Raw genomic sequence first — 13,773 nt, forward strand, 5'->3', positions numbered from 1 at the left:
CACAGTCCCAATACCTTTAAGAACGTGGCGTATCCTGTCTGACTCAGCCATGGCAACATTCACACGGCGACAGAGTGCAAGCACATCCTCGATGTACGATGTGTAGGACTCGCCGGAGTGTTGTTTGCGAGAATCCAGAGTTTTCTTCGCAAGGGCGGAGCGAACCGCCGGCGTGCCGAAAACTTGCCGTAGCTGCTGCTTGAAGTTCGTCCAATCGGTGAAATCAACCTCATGGTTGAAAAACCAGGTCTTCGCCACACCGGTCAGGTAGAACGAGACATGGCGGAGCTTGTGGGGATCATCCCACCGATTAGCAGAGCTTACGCGCTCGTAATCATCCAGCCAGTCCTCAGCATCTTCACCACGAAGACCAGCGAACAGATGGGGATCGCGCTGGTGGCCGCTGATGATAACAGAAGGTGCGGCTTGTGGAGGCGGGATGGTTAGGGTAGAAGCGCCAGGCTGCTCGTCCTGCGACATGCTGACGGACAGTGGGCACAAGCGGCGACCCGAACGAAGCTCCAGGGAGTAGGCCAGGGGCGTAGAGGACGGGGAACCAAGACGCACCTCCACCACTTGTGACGTCACAGTAAGGTCGGACCTTTATTGAGCCCGAGAGACGACACGGCGAAGAAGGGTGGCGTCCACAACCAGCCTTAACAGCCTTCGACAGTCCACACTGATGATGATGCGCCCGCACGCGCGATGAAGATGAGGGGCACAGGCATGATGATGATAATGTACAGATGATGAAGAAGTGCACAATAAATGCCCACAATATATATATATATATATATATATATATATATATATATTTGAAAGTTAGCGGCTGTGTTTTCCCTGTATTTTTTCGAGCCTAATTATTAGCGCTTTCCAGGGGCCAAATTCAGAAAGCTTTTCTTTCGTAAGCGCTGTTCGTCATTGGCTGGCCACTTTCGCTAAGAACACGATTTTGTTGCAACTGCTCTTACGCAGAGTTCTAACCTCAATTTTTTTTATTACCGACAGAGAAGTTAAATTTTGAACCATTGCAGAAAATCAAAGACAATGGCTGAAATAAAATGACATTCCGTAAATTTTTATCTTCAGTTCGTCTCATATTCTGCGTTTTTGGGTACCACACCAGCACTTCTAAACCTGTTGAATAGTACTTAAGCCCTAAACTAATTACCAACTCGGAAAGACACATCTCAGATTAAAATAACGGATTTTTTTATACGGGGTGATAATTTTTAAGTTTTGCTGAATTAAAAAAATTGCCTTTAGCACGCTAGCCTAATTCTTGTCTTTGAGCGGGATTATTCGAAGAACCGGATGTTAATTGCACGAGAAATGAAAACAGATATTCAACTAATTAACAAAAGTGCAGTAATACATTTTAAATAATTATTTTATGGCTCATATTGCAATTTACGAGTTGTAGCCCGGGAGTTTGGAAGAAGTACACATTTGAAATTAATTTCCAGGATGACACCACTTTCGACATGTTATTTCCCGAAGTGTGGGGCGAAATACGTAGGCGTTCCAGTCACTTTTGTACAATGCATAAAAGAGCGTTTAGCTAAAAACGTAGGTGGAAGAACAGTGCATTTTTATGGAGAGTTTAATGGCACATATCTCCAAATTGGTGTCATTCTGGAAATTCATTCGAATTGGATAAGTCTTGCAAGCTCACTGGCTACACTTGGTCAATTGCTTTATGTGCCGTAAAGTAATTAATTAAGACGGTAATTAGTACTTCTTTATTAGTTGAATATGTGTTTTGATGTCCCGTGCATCTAATGTCTGCCTCTCTGAATAATCTAGCTCAAGGACTAGAATTGTGTTTCTGCTACAGGTTTTTTAAAAAATAATTCCACAAAGCTTAAAATTGATCACCCATGTAATAGAGCAAGAACAATGCCACTTATACATATCATGGAACGAATGTTTTAACTACCTGACAACAATTCGGGAAATGTACATAAATCAGGAATAAGGGAGACTGGAGGGTAACATGGCCACTCCACCAGTGAGCTGTAATATTCGAAATTCACGCGATGACGCAAGAAGTCTCAAGAATTCTTCTCTATGTGCGACATATAACGAAGTTAAAGAAGCATTTACTGCGCGCCTGAAATAAACCAGGGGTCTTAAGGTAATCTTATCGTGTTTGACCTGCACGCTAAATAAGGCTCACCAGCCTGATTATGTAATTGTGCTGTACTTTCGTGACACACTTGTACGCATACATTTCGGAACAGCCTTTTGATTGTTTTACGATGCCTTCCCAAGCAAAAAAAAAATTACTCCATCTACCGCTAAATGGAACAATGTGTGGATGCGAAGCAGCAGGGAGATGGTTAGCTTGATCCGCCGCTTGACGTTGACATTTCGATTCGGCTTCCCGAGCCCGGAGTTCAGGGTCCGCTCGCCGCCGTTCACGTTTCCTTTCGGCTTCGCGAGCCCGAAGTTCGGGATCGCCACGTTGCCGCTCCCGTTTCGCGGCAGCGGCCCGAGCGCTCATCGCGGCGCTGCACAGGAGAGAGAATAAGGCGCGCACGCTCCGTCATTTTGATACCGTGGAACTACCGTGACGCCCCCAGCGGAGTATGCAGCTGTCGCACCACCTGTCATGCGCGCCGCTCCGTAGAGTAGAGGATTCCTAGAGGAGAGAAAGGGGTGGGCGTAGGAAAGGAGAGAGAGGGGGAGGGGAAGCGCATGCGCTGTGGGGCTGTGGGACGCGGGTGCCGCTCCGTAGAGTAGAGGATTCCTAGAGGAGAGAAAGGCCGGGAGCGTAGGAGAGTAGAGAGAGGGGGAGGGGACGCGCATGCGCTTTGGGGGTGTGGGACGCCGCGGGACGGAAGGAGGGACGGACAAAGCTCCAGCCATAAGCTGCTTCGCATCTAAAATGAGCTCGGCAGAAAATCGGGCGGCCGCCCATGGCCAGGTAAAGAGACGTAGGCCCGATCTCGGGCTTCTGGGTCGGGCTGGGCTCGGTTGTTGCACGTGTCCAATCTCTTTGCCGACCACCGGTAGGTGATCGGCATTCGGCATCGGGCCGACGTCATGGCCTCCGGTTACTTCATTGTGGCCGTAGTTGGCCGCCGTACGAGCCAACGACTTCCCCAAGACGGTTACAACGTGGCGTGACCACGGCCAGCATTCTATTGCCGGCATTTATATGTCGGCTTTTTTTTCGCTCACAGGCACTGAGTGTTCTTTTTTATGTCGATTTTTTAAGGCCCCTGCTGCAGATACCAAATATTCCTCTTGTTCAGCATAGTTACCTTAACTGCAGACATTACATTCTGGATAACTTGCAAGTGCAGCAGCATTTAATTGAAAGAGTCGCGCTAATTATATTAAAAAATTATATTTTAAATAATCGCTTTAGGGTACATGTCGTAATGGTGAAATTAGAGGCGGTAAGCGCGCAGGACCTATTCAATCGGAACCAATTTTGGAACTAGCACCAATTCGAGATATACGAAGTCAAATTAAGTCAGCAAAATGAGTTGGTGTCCTGAATACTACCCTCGAGCATTGCATATATTCACAGTGCCGCGAGAAAATACAGATGACACCAAGGCATTTTTGCCCCATACTTTGACGTATACCTTGAAACTGGTACTAGTTACAAAATTGGTTCCAACTGAACAGGCTCTGTATGTTAAGGGGCTCATTTCCACATTTGCAACATGTGCACTCAAGTTAATAATTCAAAAGATAATTGGCACGGTTTTGTCAATTAGCAACTTATGCACTATACTGCTCATTTAGAAAGTAATGTCCACCTGTTAAATGCAACCCAGATGAAGAAACGGAATGCTGGTATCGGCAACAAGAATTAAAAAAATAGTTTGACATAAGAAAGGACACGGATAATTCGCTATTTATTTCATGCACACGTTTGTGTCCTAAAGCGCGCTATATAAAGAAGGCGGGCGCTTTGTAGACAAATTATCACTACAGTTGATTTTTGCCGACTTTTATTGAACACAAATTTAGATACAAACACAACAGGAACTGGAATACTTTGTTGTGAAATGCTGTAATAGTAGGTTAGTGGTTGTGACAAACATAAAATGGGAATTAATCAATGACAGTATTGTATGGGTACTTCAAAATGTCCTTCCTTGAATTGCGTAAGCCCATTTACCAGAGAACTGAATTTGACTGATTCTTCTATGGTCCCGCTCTGGTATCTGAAATACAGACATGGGGTGCTATGCAGGATGCGCCGAGTTTCTCGCTCGCACGAGTTTCACCCGAGTTTGCTCGATGGCAGTCAGTGAACGGAGATAGCAAGGAACGTGCAAGAACAGCTGGCAAAAAGAAATGTCGAGATAAAGCCGCGTATGACAACATGAGCGCACCCTGCGCGGCACAGTGATTCCGTGCTTCAAGCACAGAGGACTGCGCAGCAAAACGCGCCAGCGCCGCGTACTGTTATCAACGTATTAACACCATTTAGCAATACCGTGACTGTACCGCTGTCTATCTGCACACTTGTCGTGAGCCACTTGCCACGCCTTTCTAGGGTGCGTAAAGGGCGTGCCTCCTCTTTCGAGCATTATCTATCTATCCTCCGTCGAATGCGAACAGGGCACATGCGGTGCATTGTTGCGCCTACACTTTCCCTCAATCGATTACGTTCAAATACAACAAATAAAATAAGAAACACTTTATTTCTTGAAGTATCTGTTTTTCGTTTGGAATGCCATAAATGTTTGATAACAAACAGAGATCGAGCGAATTATTAAATTTTGCACTTTTTTGCCGCGAGTGGCGACAGTGAGGCGAAAGCTTACAAGCGGATACATTTTAGAGGGTCGCACGCACGAGGGAGTTCATACGGTGAGCAGTCGCCAGGGGCACTGCAGTGCTATCCTTGATAGGGTGCCTTGATGCCAGCGCGCATCGAGGCACTCTAATCCTTGATAAAGTCAGTCATGACAATGATCTTTGCATTTCCTGACTATTAGGGGAATGGCAACGCAGCGCTACGGCATGGTTGTTCACCGCAGGTGCTTCACTTAGGCGGCTATTACGGCCGCCGCTTTACCAACTGAAACGACTGGAGCAACGGTTGTCACTGCAAAATGGCTGTGCGGTATTCTAGGGTCCGTAGTGACGCAGCACAGTGAAAATGCGCCCGTTTATCTGCTAGCGGGAGGCCTCCGCGATGCATTGCAAAGAAGAGCGCGCTGCCCAGTGACACAATTCATCGCTTGTCATCGCTTGCCCAGTGAAGGTGCCTCCGTTCGCATGTATACGCAGAGTTTGAGTGTGTTGTTCTCTCCAATGTGCTTGCCGATTGCCTCTGCTGCTGAGCTAACAGCGATCGCAGATAGATATAGTAACGACAGCGCAGCAATCGCATTTTGGCAGGTGATGGCTCCTGTGGGCAGTTAGGAAATTAAACTTCGAACGCAGGAAGGGGTTGCAACTATTTAGTGTGCCGTGCTTGTGATGAAGAAATGTCATCGCACTGGGTTTTAAAAAGCGAGCGTTTCTTGGCGCTGACCGTGTTTGCGACACTGGAGATCCGATACACCACCGATGACAGAGCAGCCATCTCAAACAACAGCTGCGATACCTTTACGTAGGAAAACACTACGCACTGCTCAGTATCGTCATCCACCACGGCGCATCGACGCCTTGCAAGCAGCTACAGTGTCGTTCCGATAATTATTTGCTGTGCGTTACGTCGCTACAATGCAGACAATGAACCATGTTGTGGGGCCATCACAGCCTAAGAAGATAGATGCATAAGCCAGCGAAAGTCGCCGCTTCGTTTTTGATAGTGGTTCTCAGTTACAGTGCATCACCGATGACAGTGTGCTGTGCGTATTTTCTGTCGGCGGTCAAGATTGATGATGCCTCTTAGTTCCGCACCACGTCGCTGTTGCCGGGAAATAAGTTGGGCGTGGCCCAACCTTGGCGGGCGCGCGCACAAGAGTTACATGCCTCGCGCGGGGCGTGACGTGTGGTTTTGATTGACACGCGAACTCGGGCCAAACTCGTACATCGCGAAACCCCCCTCGAGTTGAACTCGGGAACATGGTGGCGGCAGCAGCAGCCTGTGTAATCGCATCCAGTGGCAGCAAGCGTCAATATGACCATCTGGACCCGTTCACCTACATGTCCGACGTAGAGTTTCAGCGTCATTTTTGCCTTTCCAAAACGTGTGTGCGCTGGCTGTGTGACGAGTTAGGCGAAGGCCGTCGTCTGCGGAGATAGGGTGGCGGGCAAATTATGATTTCCCAGCGTAGACTGGTGTGACTAGGCTGCGGAGGAATAGTTCGTGCGATCGCTTCGGCTCTCTCCTGTTTCAAGCAAGCTCGTCCACCGCGCCCCAGCCCCAGGCCAGGTCCGGCGTCGTCATCGGAGTACTGGAGCACCTGCGAGCACCTGGGGTTCAACCTGGACCAACCGACCTGCGCAGGGGAAGTAGTCACATTATATTGCAAGATTCAGAATGGACGCCGGGCTGCCTTCCGGTGCAACATGTGCCGAAATCAGTTTTCGCAGCTACACGGTACCGCTGCACGGCACGGGCAGAGAGGCGAATGAAGTTACTGCGCCAACACGGACCGCCTCGGCCGTCCGAACGACCACGTTTCCAGGCGGCAAATGATTTGGCTCACGTACTGCGTGAGCAAAAGCGTAGACATATGGATGTTGAAAGAGACCATAGAATTGTATCCTCTATCGGAGCACGCCATTGCCGACTGGAGGAGCTACCCCCGTAAGGTCGCGAGGGACGAGCTGCTGGCGCGAGCTCCACTCGGTGGCCCCGAGAAGACAGCGCAAATTGACGAGTGCCTTCTTCGCGGCGAGCAAAAGTGCAATCGAGGCCGCCTAATGACGGGCGACAACGTTCCGCCGAGCCGCCAAAACTACGGTGGTGTTAAAGATGGTGGCCCATAGGTCTTCGGCATGGTCTGCGCGACCTGAGGGGTGCTGCTACTTTTCAAGGTCGACCGACGCAAGGCGGCGACGCTAGGCGCCATTATTGCAGCCAATGTTCAACCGGGGACCATTATTCATAGTGACGAATTGGCCGCATACAACTGTGTCCCAAATTCAGTGGATGCTAACGGGCCTATGCCTCAATCTGCATTGGGAGACAGTTAACCACAGCGTGCACTTAGTGGAAACCAACACGGGCGTTCACGCGCAAAAAATAGAAAGTTATTGTCAAAAAGTGAAGCACCACCTCGTCAGCAGTGGGTAAAGAGTTACTGCACTGATGCTGGAGTCCCACCTGGAATGAATGTGGTGGCACTCGACGGCCACGTGTGCTGCAGAGACCCTTTCTTGCGTTTGTTAGAAGCCACGGATCGCTGGGGCTACCCAGTATAAAGACTCTTTCCTGCGGTTGTTAGAAGCCATCGCTCGGCGCTAGCCAGTATGAATGTGCGTCACAATGTAAAAGAAAATAAAGCGTAGTTTTTTTTATCCTTGCATGAGTGCTTTCCGACATTCCTGAGTGCTTACACGGTAAGCGCGTGGCAAACCACTTCTGCGCTAGCCGACCCTCCCTTCGTATCGAAGCCTTACTTTAGCGCGAGCAACGAGCGATCTGTTGAAAGCCCAGTGTAAAAATAAGGCGCACACCAATTTGTGCTCGGAAATGGGAGCGCAAGCACGTAGCGAGCCGCACCAATTAAATCCAGAGGAAAGAGATAGAGCAACGAGCGATCTGTTCAAAGCCCATTGCGAAAACCAAGCGCACACCAATCTGTGCTCGGAAATGCTAGCGCAAGCACGTAGCGAGCCGCGCCAATCCAATCCATAGGAACAAAGAGGAGGGCGAGCGTGCCCTCTTGGTATAACGCGAAACGATTAAACTACAAATTAGTCTAATACACATTCAGTGTACAATTTGTAAACTTTAAAACACCTATACCCTACGGTAATGTGACTAATATCATTGTACTAAATTCATTTATTTGATAACTTGCTTGTGCCTCTAATGCACTCGGTGGAACGACAAACAAGTGAAAGAATGCACGACCATGCACCGACCGTATGATCACGTGAGCCCCAGTTTGTCGACCGCCCATATGGCAACGCCCAAGGGATGATGGCCACCCAGAGTGAATCTAGATAAACCAATGAAACTGGAGGTGTGCCGACGGACAAACTTTCTTTTGTTACCATTAGTTCTTTCATCTTGGGGCGTCGCCAGAGCTCGTGAAGATCCCGAGTTTCGCCAAACTCGGGGCATCCTGTATAGCACCCATGTACTACATAAGTTACAGAAATGGGACATGTATAACTATAATATTGGACCAGATGCTTCGTGGCCTCTCAATAACTCTTTAAGCATTGTACTTAATTATGAACGGTTCTGACAAATCCATGATTTTTCATGACAAACCGTAAATACGCATCGTACATGGAAACGCAGTCTCACGTTATTTAGCCTCAAAACAAGCGTCGCGAAAATCTGACACAAGCGCGGCGAAATTCGCCTTTCTTCAAATTACCTTCACCATGACTGCAACGTAGTACATACATCTTGCGCACGGCATATACAAGTACAGGGTGTCCCAACTATCATGCACGAAGATTTAAAAATGTGCAAATGCCACGTAGCTGGACAGAACCAAGGTAATATTGTTTGCTTTATCGCTTGGAAATACTCAGATTATTTTTTTGCATTCCGCCAAATTACATATACGTAGTCCTAATTAATTAATCAACTTCTCAAATATTATAATTACGTCAAAAGTGTCAACGAGAAAATTGTAGAGCAACTTGAAAAACTCCCGATACAGCTTTCTGTTGCTCTATACATGTTACATAAAAGTGGTTTTCTGAGCGTGAAAAAATCCCGCGATGACACGCAAAATTGCCGCGAAACTCGCCGCTCGAGGCACTTTGCGTGTATTCGCAGGCTGCTTTCACACTCGGAAAATACTTTTATGCAGCACGTATTAATTGCAACAGAAAGCTGTATCGGGGTTTCCATGTTTCTCTACAATTTTCTCATTGACACTTTTGTAATATTTGATAAGTTTAATTATTAATTAAGATTAATCAGGTAATAAGACAGTATGCAAAAAATTATCGGAGTATTTTCAAGCGACGGCAAACCACATTACCTTGGTTCTGTCCAACTACGTGGCATTTGCATATTTTAAAATCTTGTTGCATAATAGTTGGGACCCCCTGTATAGTACACATTACGGGCACTGCACATAGGTGCTTCATGCATATCATGACGCACCCAGTCTCTTAATTCGCTTGCACGACAAGCTTTGGCATGTGAACTCTGGCACATTGAGTGCAGCTCCATAATCCACAAAACATGCCATTTTGGCCACACTATTATAATGTCGCTTTCATCAGATCGAAAAGGGCAGACGAGCTCTCGAAACAAGGAAACGCAGCCTTACGGGCTCTCCTTCCAAATTAACGCTACAAAATATAGGCTCCAATAGCATAAATAATACCTGCAACTTACGAGTAGATATGGACGTCCGTAGGAGGTGAAAATTCACACGCTGGAAATGTCCATTTTTCGTGAACAAGAAGCGCAACGCCATAGAAACCATGCGAAGCTGCGCCGACCAAGCAGCCACTGAACGTCTCTTCCCGCCAAAAGATCCCCCGAAAAGCTACCATCTACGCGCCTGCCTCTTGCCGGTTTCTCCCCATGAATTCTGCCTGAACGGTCTGCCACAGACGGTTGAGGCGACCTCATTCTCTATTCTTTCGCTCCCCAATCCCGTTCCAAGTCGGAAGTCGACGCCGACTAGGCGGCGGGTGGGGGCATCCTATATGATCGGCCAGCAGCGTCAGGCCATCGTGTAGCCGACGTCTCTGGCCAGCCAAAACTTTCGTGCTCGGCATTATGCAGCCCTACGCATCCGGGCCAGCATCCGTGGCCAAGCCATTGTTGACGGGGTCGGCAACATTAGTCGGCCTTTTTACGGCCCAAGCTCTTCAAGCCGACATGATCGGCTCCCAGCAATCTGCCGAGCACCGCCCGATGGTCGGCCCTCGGCCAATTTTGCTTGGGTTGTTACGATGACCTGATAGCACGGTCTGAACACTTCGTAAATCTGTTGGAATAATCTAATCGACACAGTAGTTGCTTCGCAAATCTTTTTTTTATTTTTTCATGGCGGGAAAACGCCTCCTAGTTTCGACAGTTCTTATATAGGCCGTATACTTGAAACCTCGCGAGCGATTTGGTTCAGTTTGTGAAAAATAGTACCGCTCATGTGGAATGTAGTGCTGGATGTGTAGAGTCTGTTCCCTCTCGACATTCTTTAACAGTAACCTCTGGGACAAGTTATTCAAGCGAACTTATATTATGTTACAGATTTCGGTGGCGGCGTAGTCACGCACAAAGTAACGTGTGGCGCATAACCGCATTGAATATACGGGTGTGAGCTAGGGATATGCGGGTATGAGTCAGGGACAAGAAATAAATAAAGAAAGAAAGAATAAAAAGAAAGAAGGAAAGAAGGAAGACCAGGTGTGGGGAAAGCTGCACCGCTGCCGGATCACGTGACGCGCGCGACCAATCAGGGTGGTTTGGTGTGTCTCGGAGAGGGAAAGGGAACAAAAGGGCGTTCCCTCGCCTCAGATCAGTTTTGGTGCCCGGATGGGAAGGCCGCGCGGAGTGCGTTCCGCCGAGGAGCAGGCTGCGTTTGAGCAATGGCGCAGCGAGCTCGCCCGGGAAAAGGGCTCGTCGGCGACGTGCCGATATCAGCGTGAGGGCTTCCGAAGGCCAGGCGAATCTTAAACGAAGGGCTGCGGACCCCGAATTGCGGGAGCGCAATGTTGAGGCCAAACGTCAGCGAAGAATCGCCGGCCCTTCGTTTAGGGCAAACGAAGCGGAACGCCTGCGATAACGTCGGCTTGTCACAAGCTTCGCTTAGCCCCCTTTCCTCGACAGAGGAAGGGCTCTGAATTTTCTAATTTTTGAGAAATGGCGCTTTCCCAGCGACACCACGCCTGTTCCAGCTCGCGGTCGCTAGGAACGGTAGTTGCTCTAAGGCACCTTGTTGATCCAGTTGGTACATGAATTCGAAAGTAAACAGCGCAAAGAATGGGACTATCAGAAAAACACAAGACAAAGCGCTAGTTCTTTATTACCCCGCTTCCTGGATATGTTATCTTTTTTCTCGCTGATTGTGGTAGAAGCTTGAGGGTGACCTGTAGTTCTTAATTTTCCGGGCGATGGCTCTTACCACCGCAAGCAAACTGCTCCGGAACTGGTCGAATTTGTGTGCTCATGGCACGATTCAGTAATCTTGACTGCGTTAGTTTCTTTGCCCTTGTAACTCTTCATTTATTGATGCGATAGCGTCAAATGGGCCATTGAGCGATAAAGCCGGCGTTTGTCGTCTGTAGCAGCGAAACGAGGTAAATTCCCATTGGCTGGACGCCACGTGATGACCGCGCCTCGATGGAGCAGAGCGGGCAAAAGAACCGCTGCTTCAATAGCGCGCCAGGTGTTGCGTGAGGGGAGAGGACATCGCCGCTACACCACGTCATCCTCGCTCTCGCTTTCGGAAGCCGGCGCGTGGTGTGTACCTCTCTATCTCTCACCCTATACTGGGCTTAGCTGCTGCGCGTGCCCGTCCGCCTTGCTGGCCGCTGCTGCTTCCTCGGTTTCTCGTCGCGCAGGACGTCGGTGGCATGCGGAATGGGCACCGCAGGCTGCTGCTGCTGCTTGCTGGCTGTAGCAGCAGGTACCGCTATGGTACATTACGCGCCGCGCAAAACTCAAAGGACCGCTCAGCGGCACCCGTTGGACATTATTGCTTTCGCATTCACAACTCATAAGAAGTGTTTAGGTGTCCTCAAATATTTCTTATTTACACATACTGTAATGTCTGAACCGACATACCACTAATATGCTGCAACACACATATGTTAAAGACATGATGAAAAGCATATACAACAAAGCAGTGACAACAGAGAAAAAGAAACCTTAAAGGAGCTCGTACTACGTGAAAGTTATGACTTGTTTCTTCTTTTTTTTTTAATGGCTAGCTTTCATCCCAAGAATTACTATATATAGCCTCAAATACATGGGAACGCCACGGATAATTCATTACATAAGAGTTTGATCAGACCAGTCCCGTGCACACTGAGTGTAGACCAGTCCCGTGCACACTGAGTGTAGCACGGGCTCGGTCGTGAAGCAGAGCACTGGATATATCACGGGAACAGGAGGCGGTGGTGGCTACGTGTCCGGTACAGCCCGGTACTGCCCAACACGCACTGATACGCGCGTCCAAACAAAAGCTCCGAAAGTTGAGCCCATTGAGCAAAAACATAGGGTTAAAGGGGAGAGAAGAAGGGTTTTTCTCGAAAATCACCGAAGTTTGGTGATTTTGCTACTTGCCTACACCCAATTGGCTGCTCAGTCCCACGCTTTTTCGGCTAAGACAGACTGGAGAGAGTGCTTTCCACCGATGGTGCGCCTACGGTGGAGGCCAGGCTTATCTGGCTAAGCGGCGGAGCGGCTGCACCTGTGCATCTAGCGCCGCCGTTATTTTTGCTCCGGATACTGCAGACTCATCCCTCTTCGCGCCTTCCTTGCCTTCCCCCTATTTAGCCAGTGCGTAAGGCTGAGGCTTCGTTAATGGTATCACTGTTTTTTCTCAGTGCGGTCATTCATCCTCATTAATCCTCAAAATGGCAACATTTACAGCGCATGGTAAGAGTTACTTCATAAATGTCATCTAGATACGCGTGTAGCGACCCGAAGAGTGTAAACTGTCATCATGTATTTATGGGGCGCTGAACATAACGCGGTAGAATTAGTTACGTAACCCAATACTTGTTAAAGCGATGCACTCAACTAGCTGAAGAAACGTTGTGGGGCTGGCAAAAAGACAGCTGAATCACACGAAACATTAAAGAAGCCGTACTGTGCTTCCTCAACAAATATATACCAAATCTTCGAACAGCACACAAGTTGCCCATCATTCTCATGGCCGTTTAACGACTGCAGCTGCCCAAAATTTTTCTATAATATACTATGCGCAACAGCATGCGCCCCTCTAGAGCGGAACTATTGCACATTAACGCCGGATAAGAAAGACAGCAGGCTTCGTTAATTTGCAGGTCGTTTGAGGGCAAATGTTCCTTCTTATTTTCTTTTATCCTTCTTCTTATTATTTAGCGCCCAAAAGGACTGAGTGAAAGGCTGCATGGTACAAACAATTGAAGTTAGCGTTATCCATCATCTCTCAGATGTTCTTGTTTAACTGCTACCGAAAACTGAGTAAATTATATTGGTAATTTATTTTAGCGGATGAAATAAATGATGAGCTACATAAAAAAACATTCTCAGATCCGCAACGCGCCTTGAAACCATAAAGCATGAGTCTTATCTGCGTAAGATCCATTGCTACTTTGTAAGTGAAGACTTCACTTTCACTCCTTCAAACATTCGCTTTCGGTAGCTCTTTAAGCGACGGTTCTAGGCTTGAACAATAAAGAGGACTTGCAAAAACAATTTGAATAGTATAAGAAACTGCTTCACACCAAAAGTTATCATTAAAGTTTGTATCTCACTGCGAAACTGACAAAACTGATCAGCAAGTGGAAAATATGTGACAAACAAATTACAATACTGAAATGACTGTTTGAGAAAGCATTAAAAAAATTGAAGCACAACATTAACAAGAGGACTTGGCACATGCAAAAGTAAGGTGTATGCAGTCAAAGATAGGTTGGACGATGCAATTAGCAATTTGTATCCTATAGTAACATCGGGACAGCAATTTGGTACTCAACAAAAATATACCC

Source organism: Dermacentor silvarum, chromosome 1, assembly GCF_013339745.2.
Source record: "Dermacentor silvarum isolate Dsil-2018 chromosome 1, BIME_Dsil_1.4, whole genome shotgun sequence".
NCBI classification, from domain to species: domain Eukaryota; kingdom Metazoa; phylum Arthropoda; class Arachnida; order Ixodida; family Ixodidae; genus Dermacentor; species Dermacentor silvarum.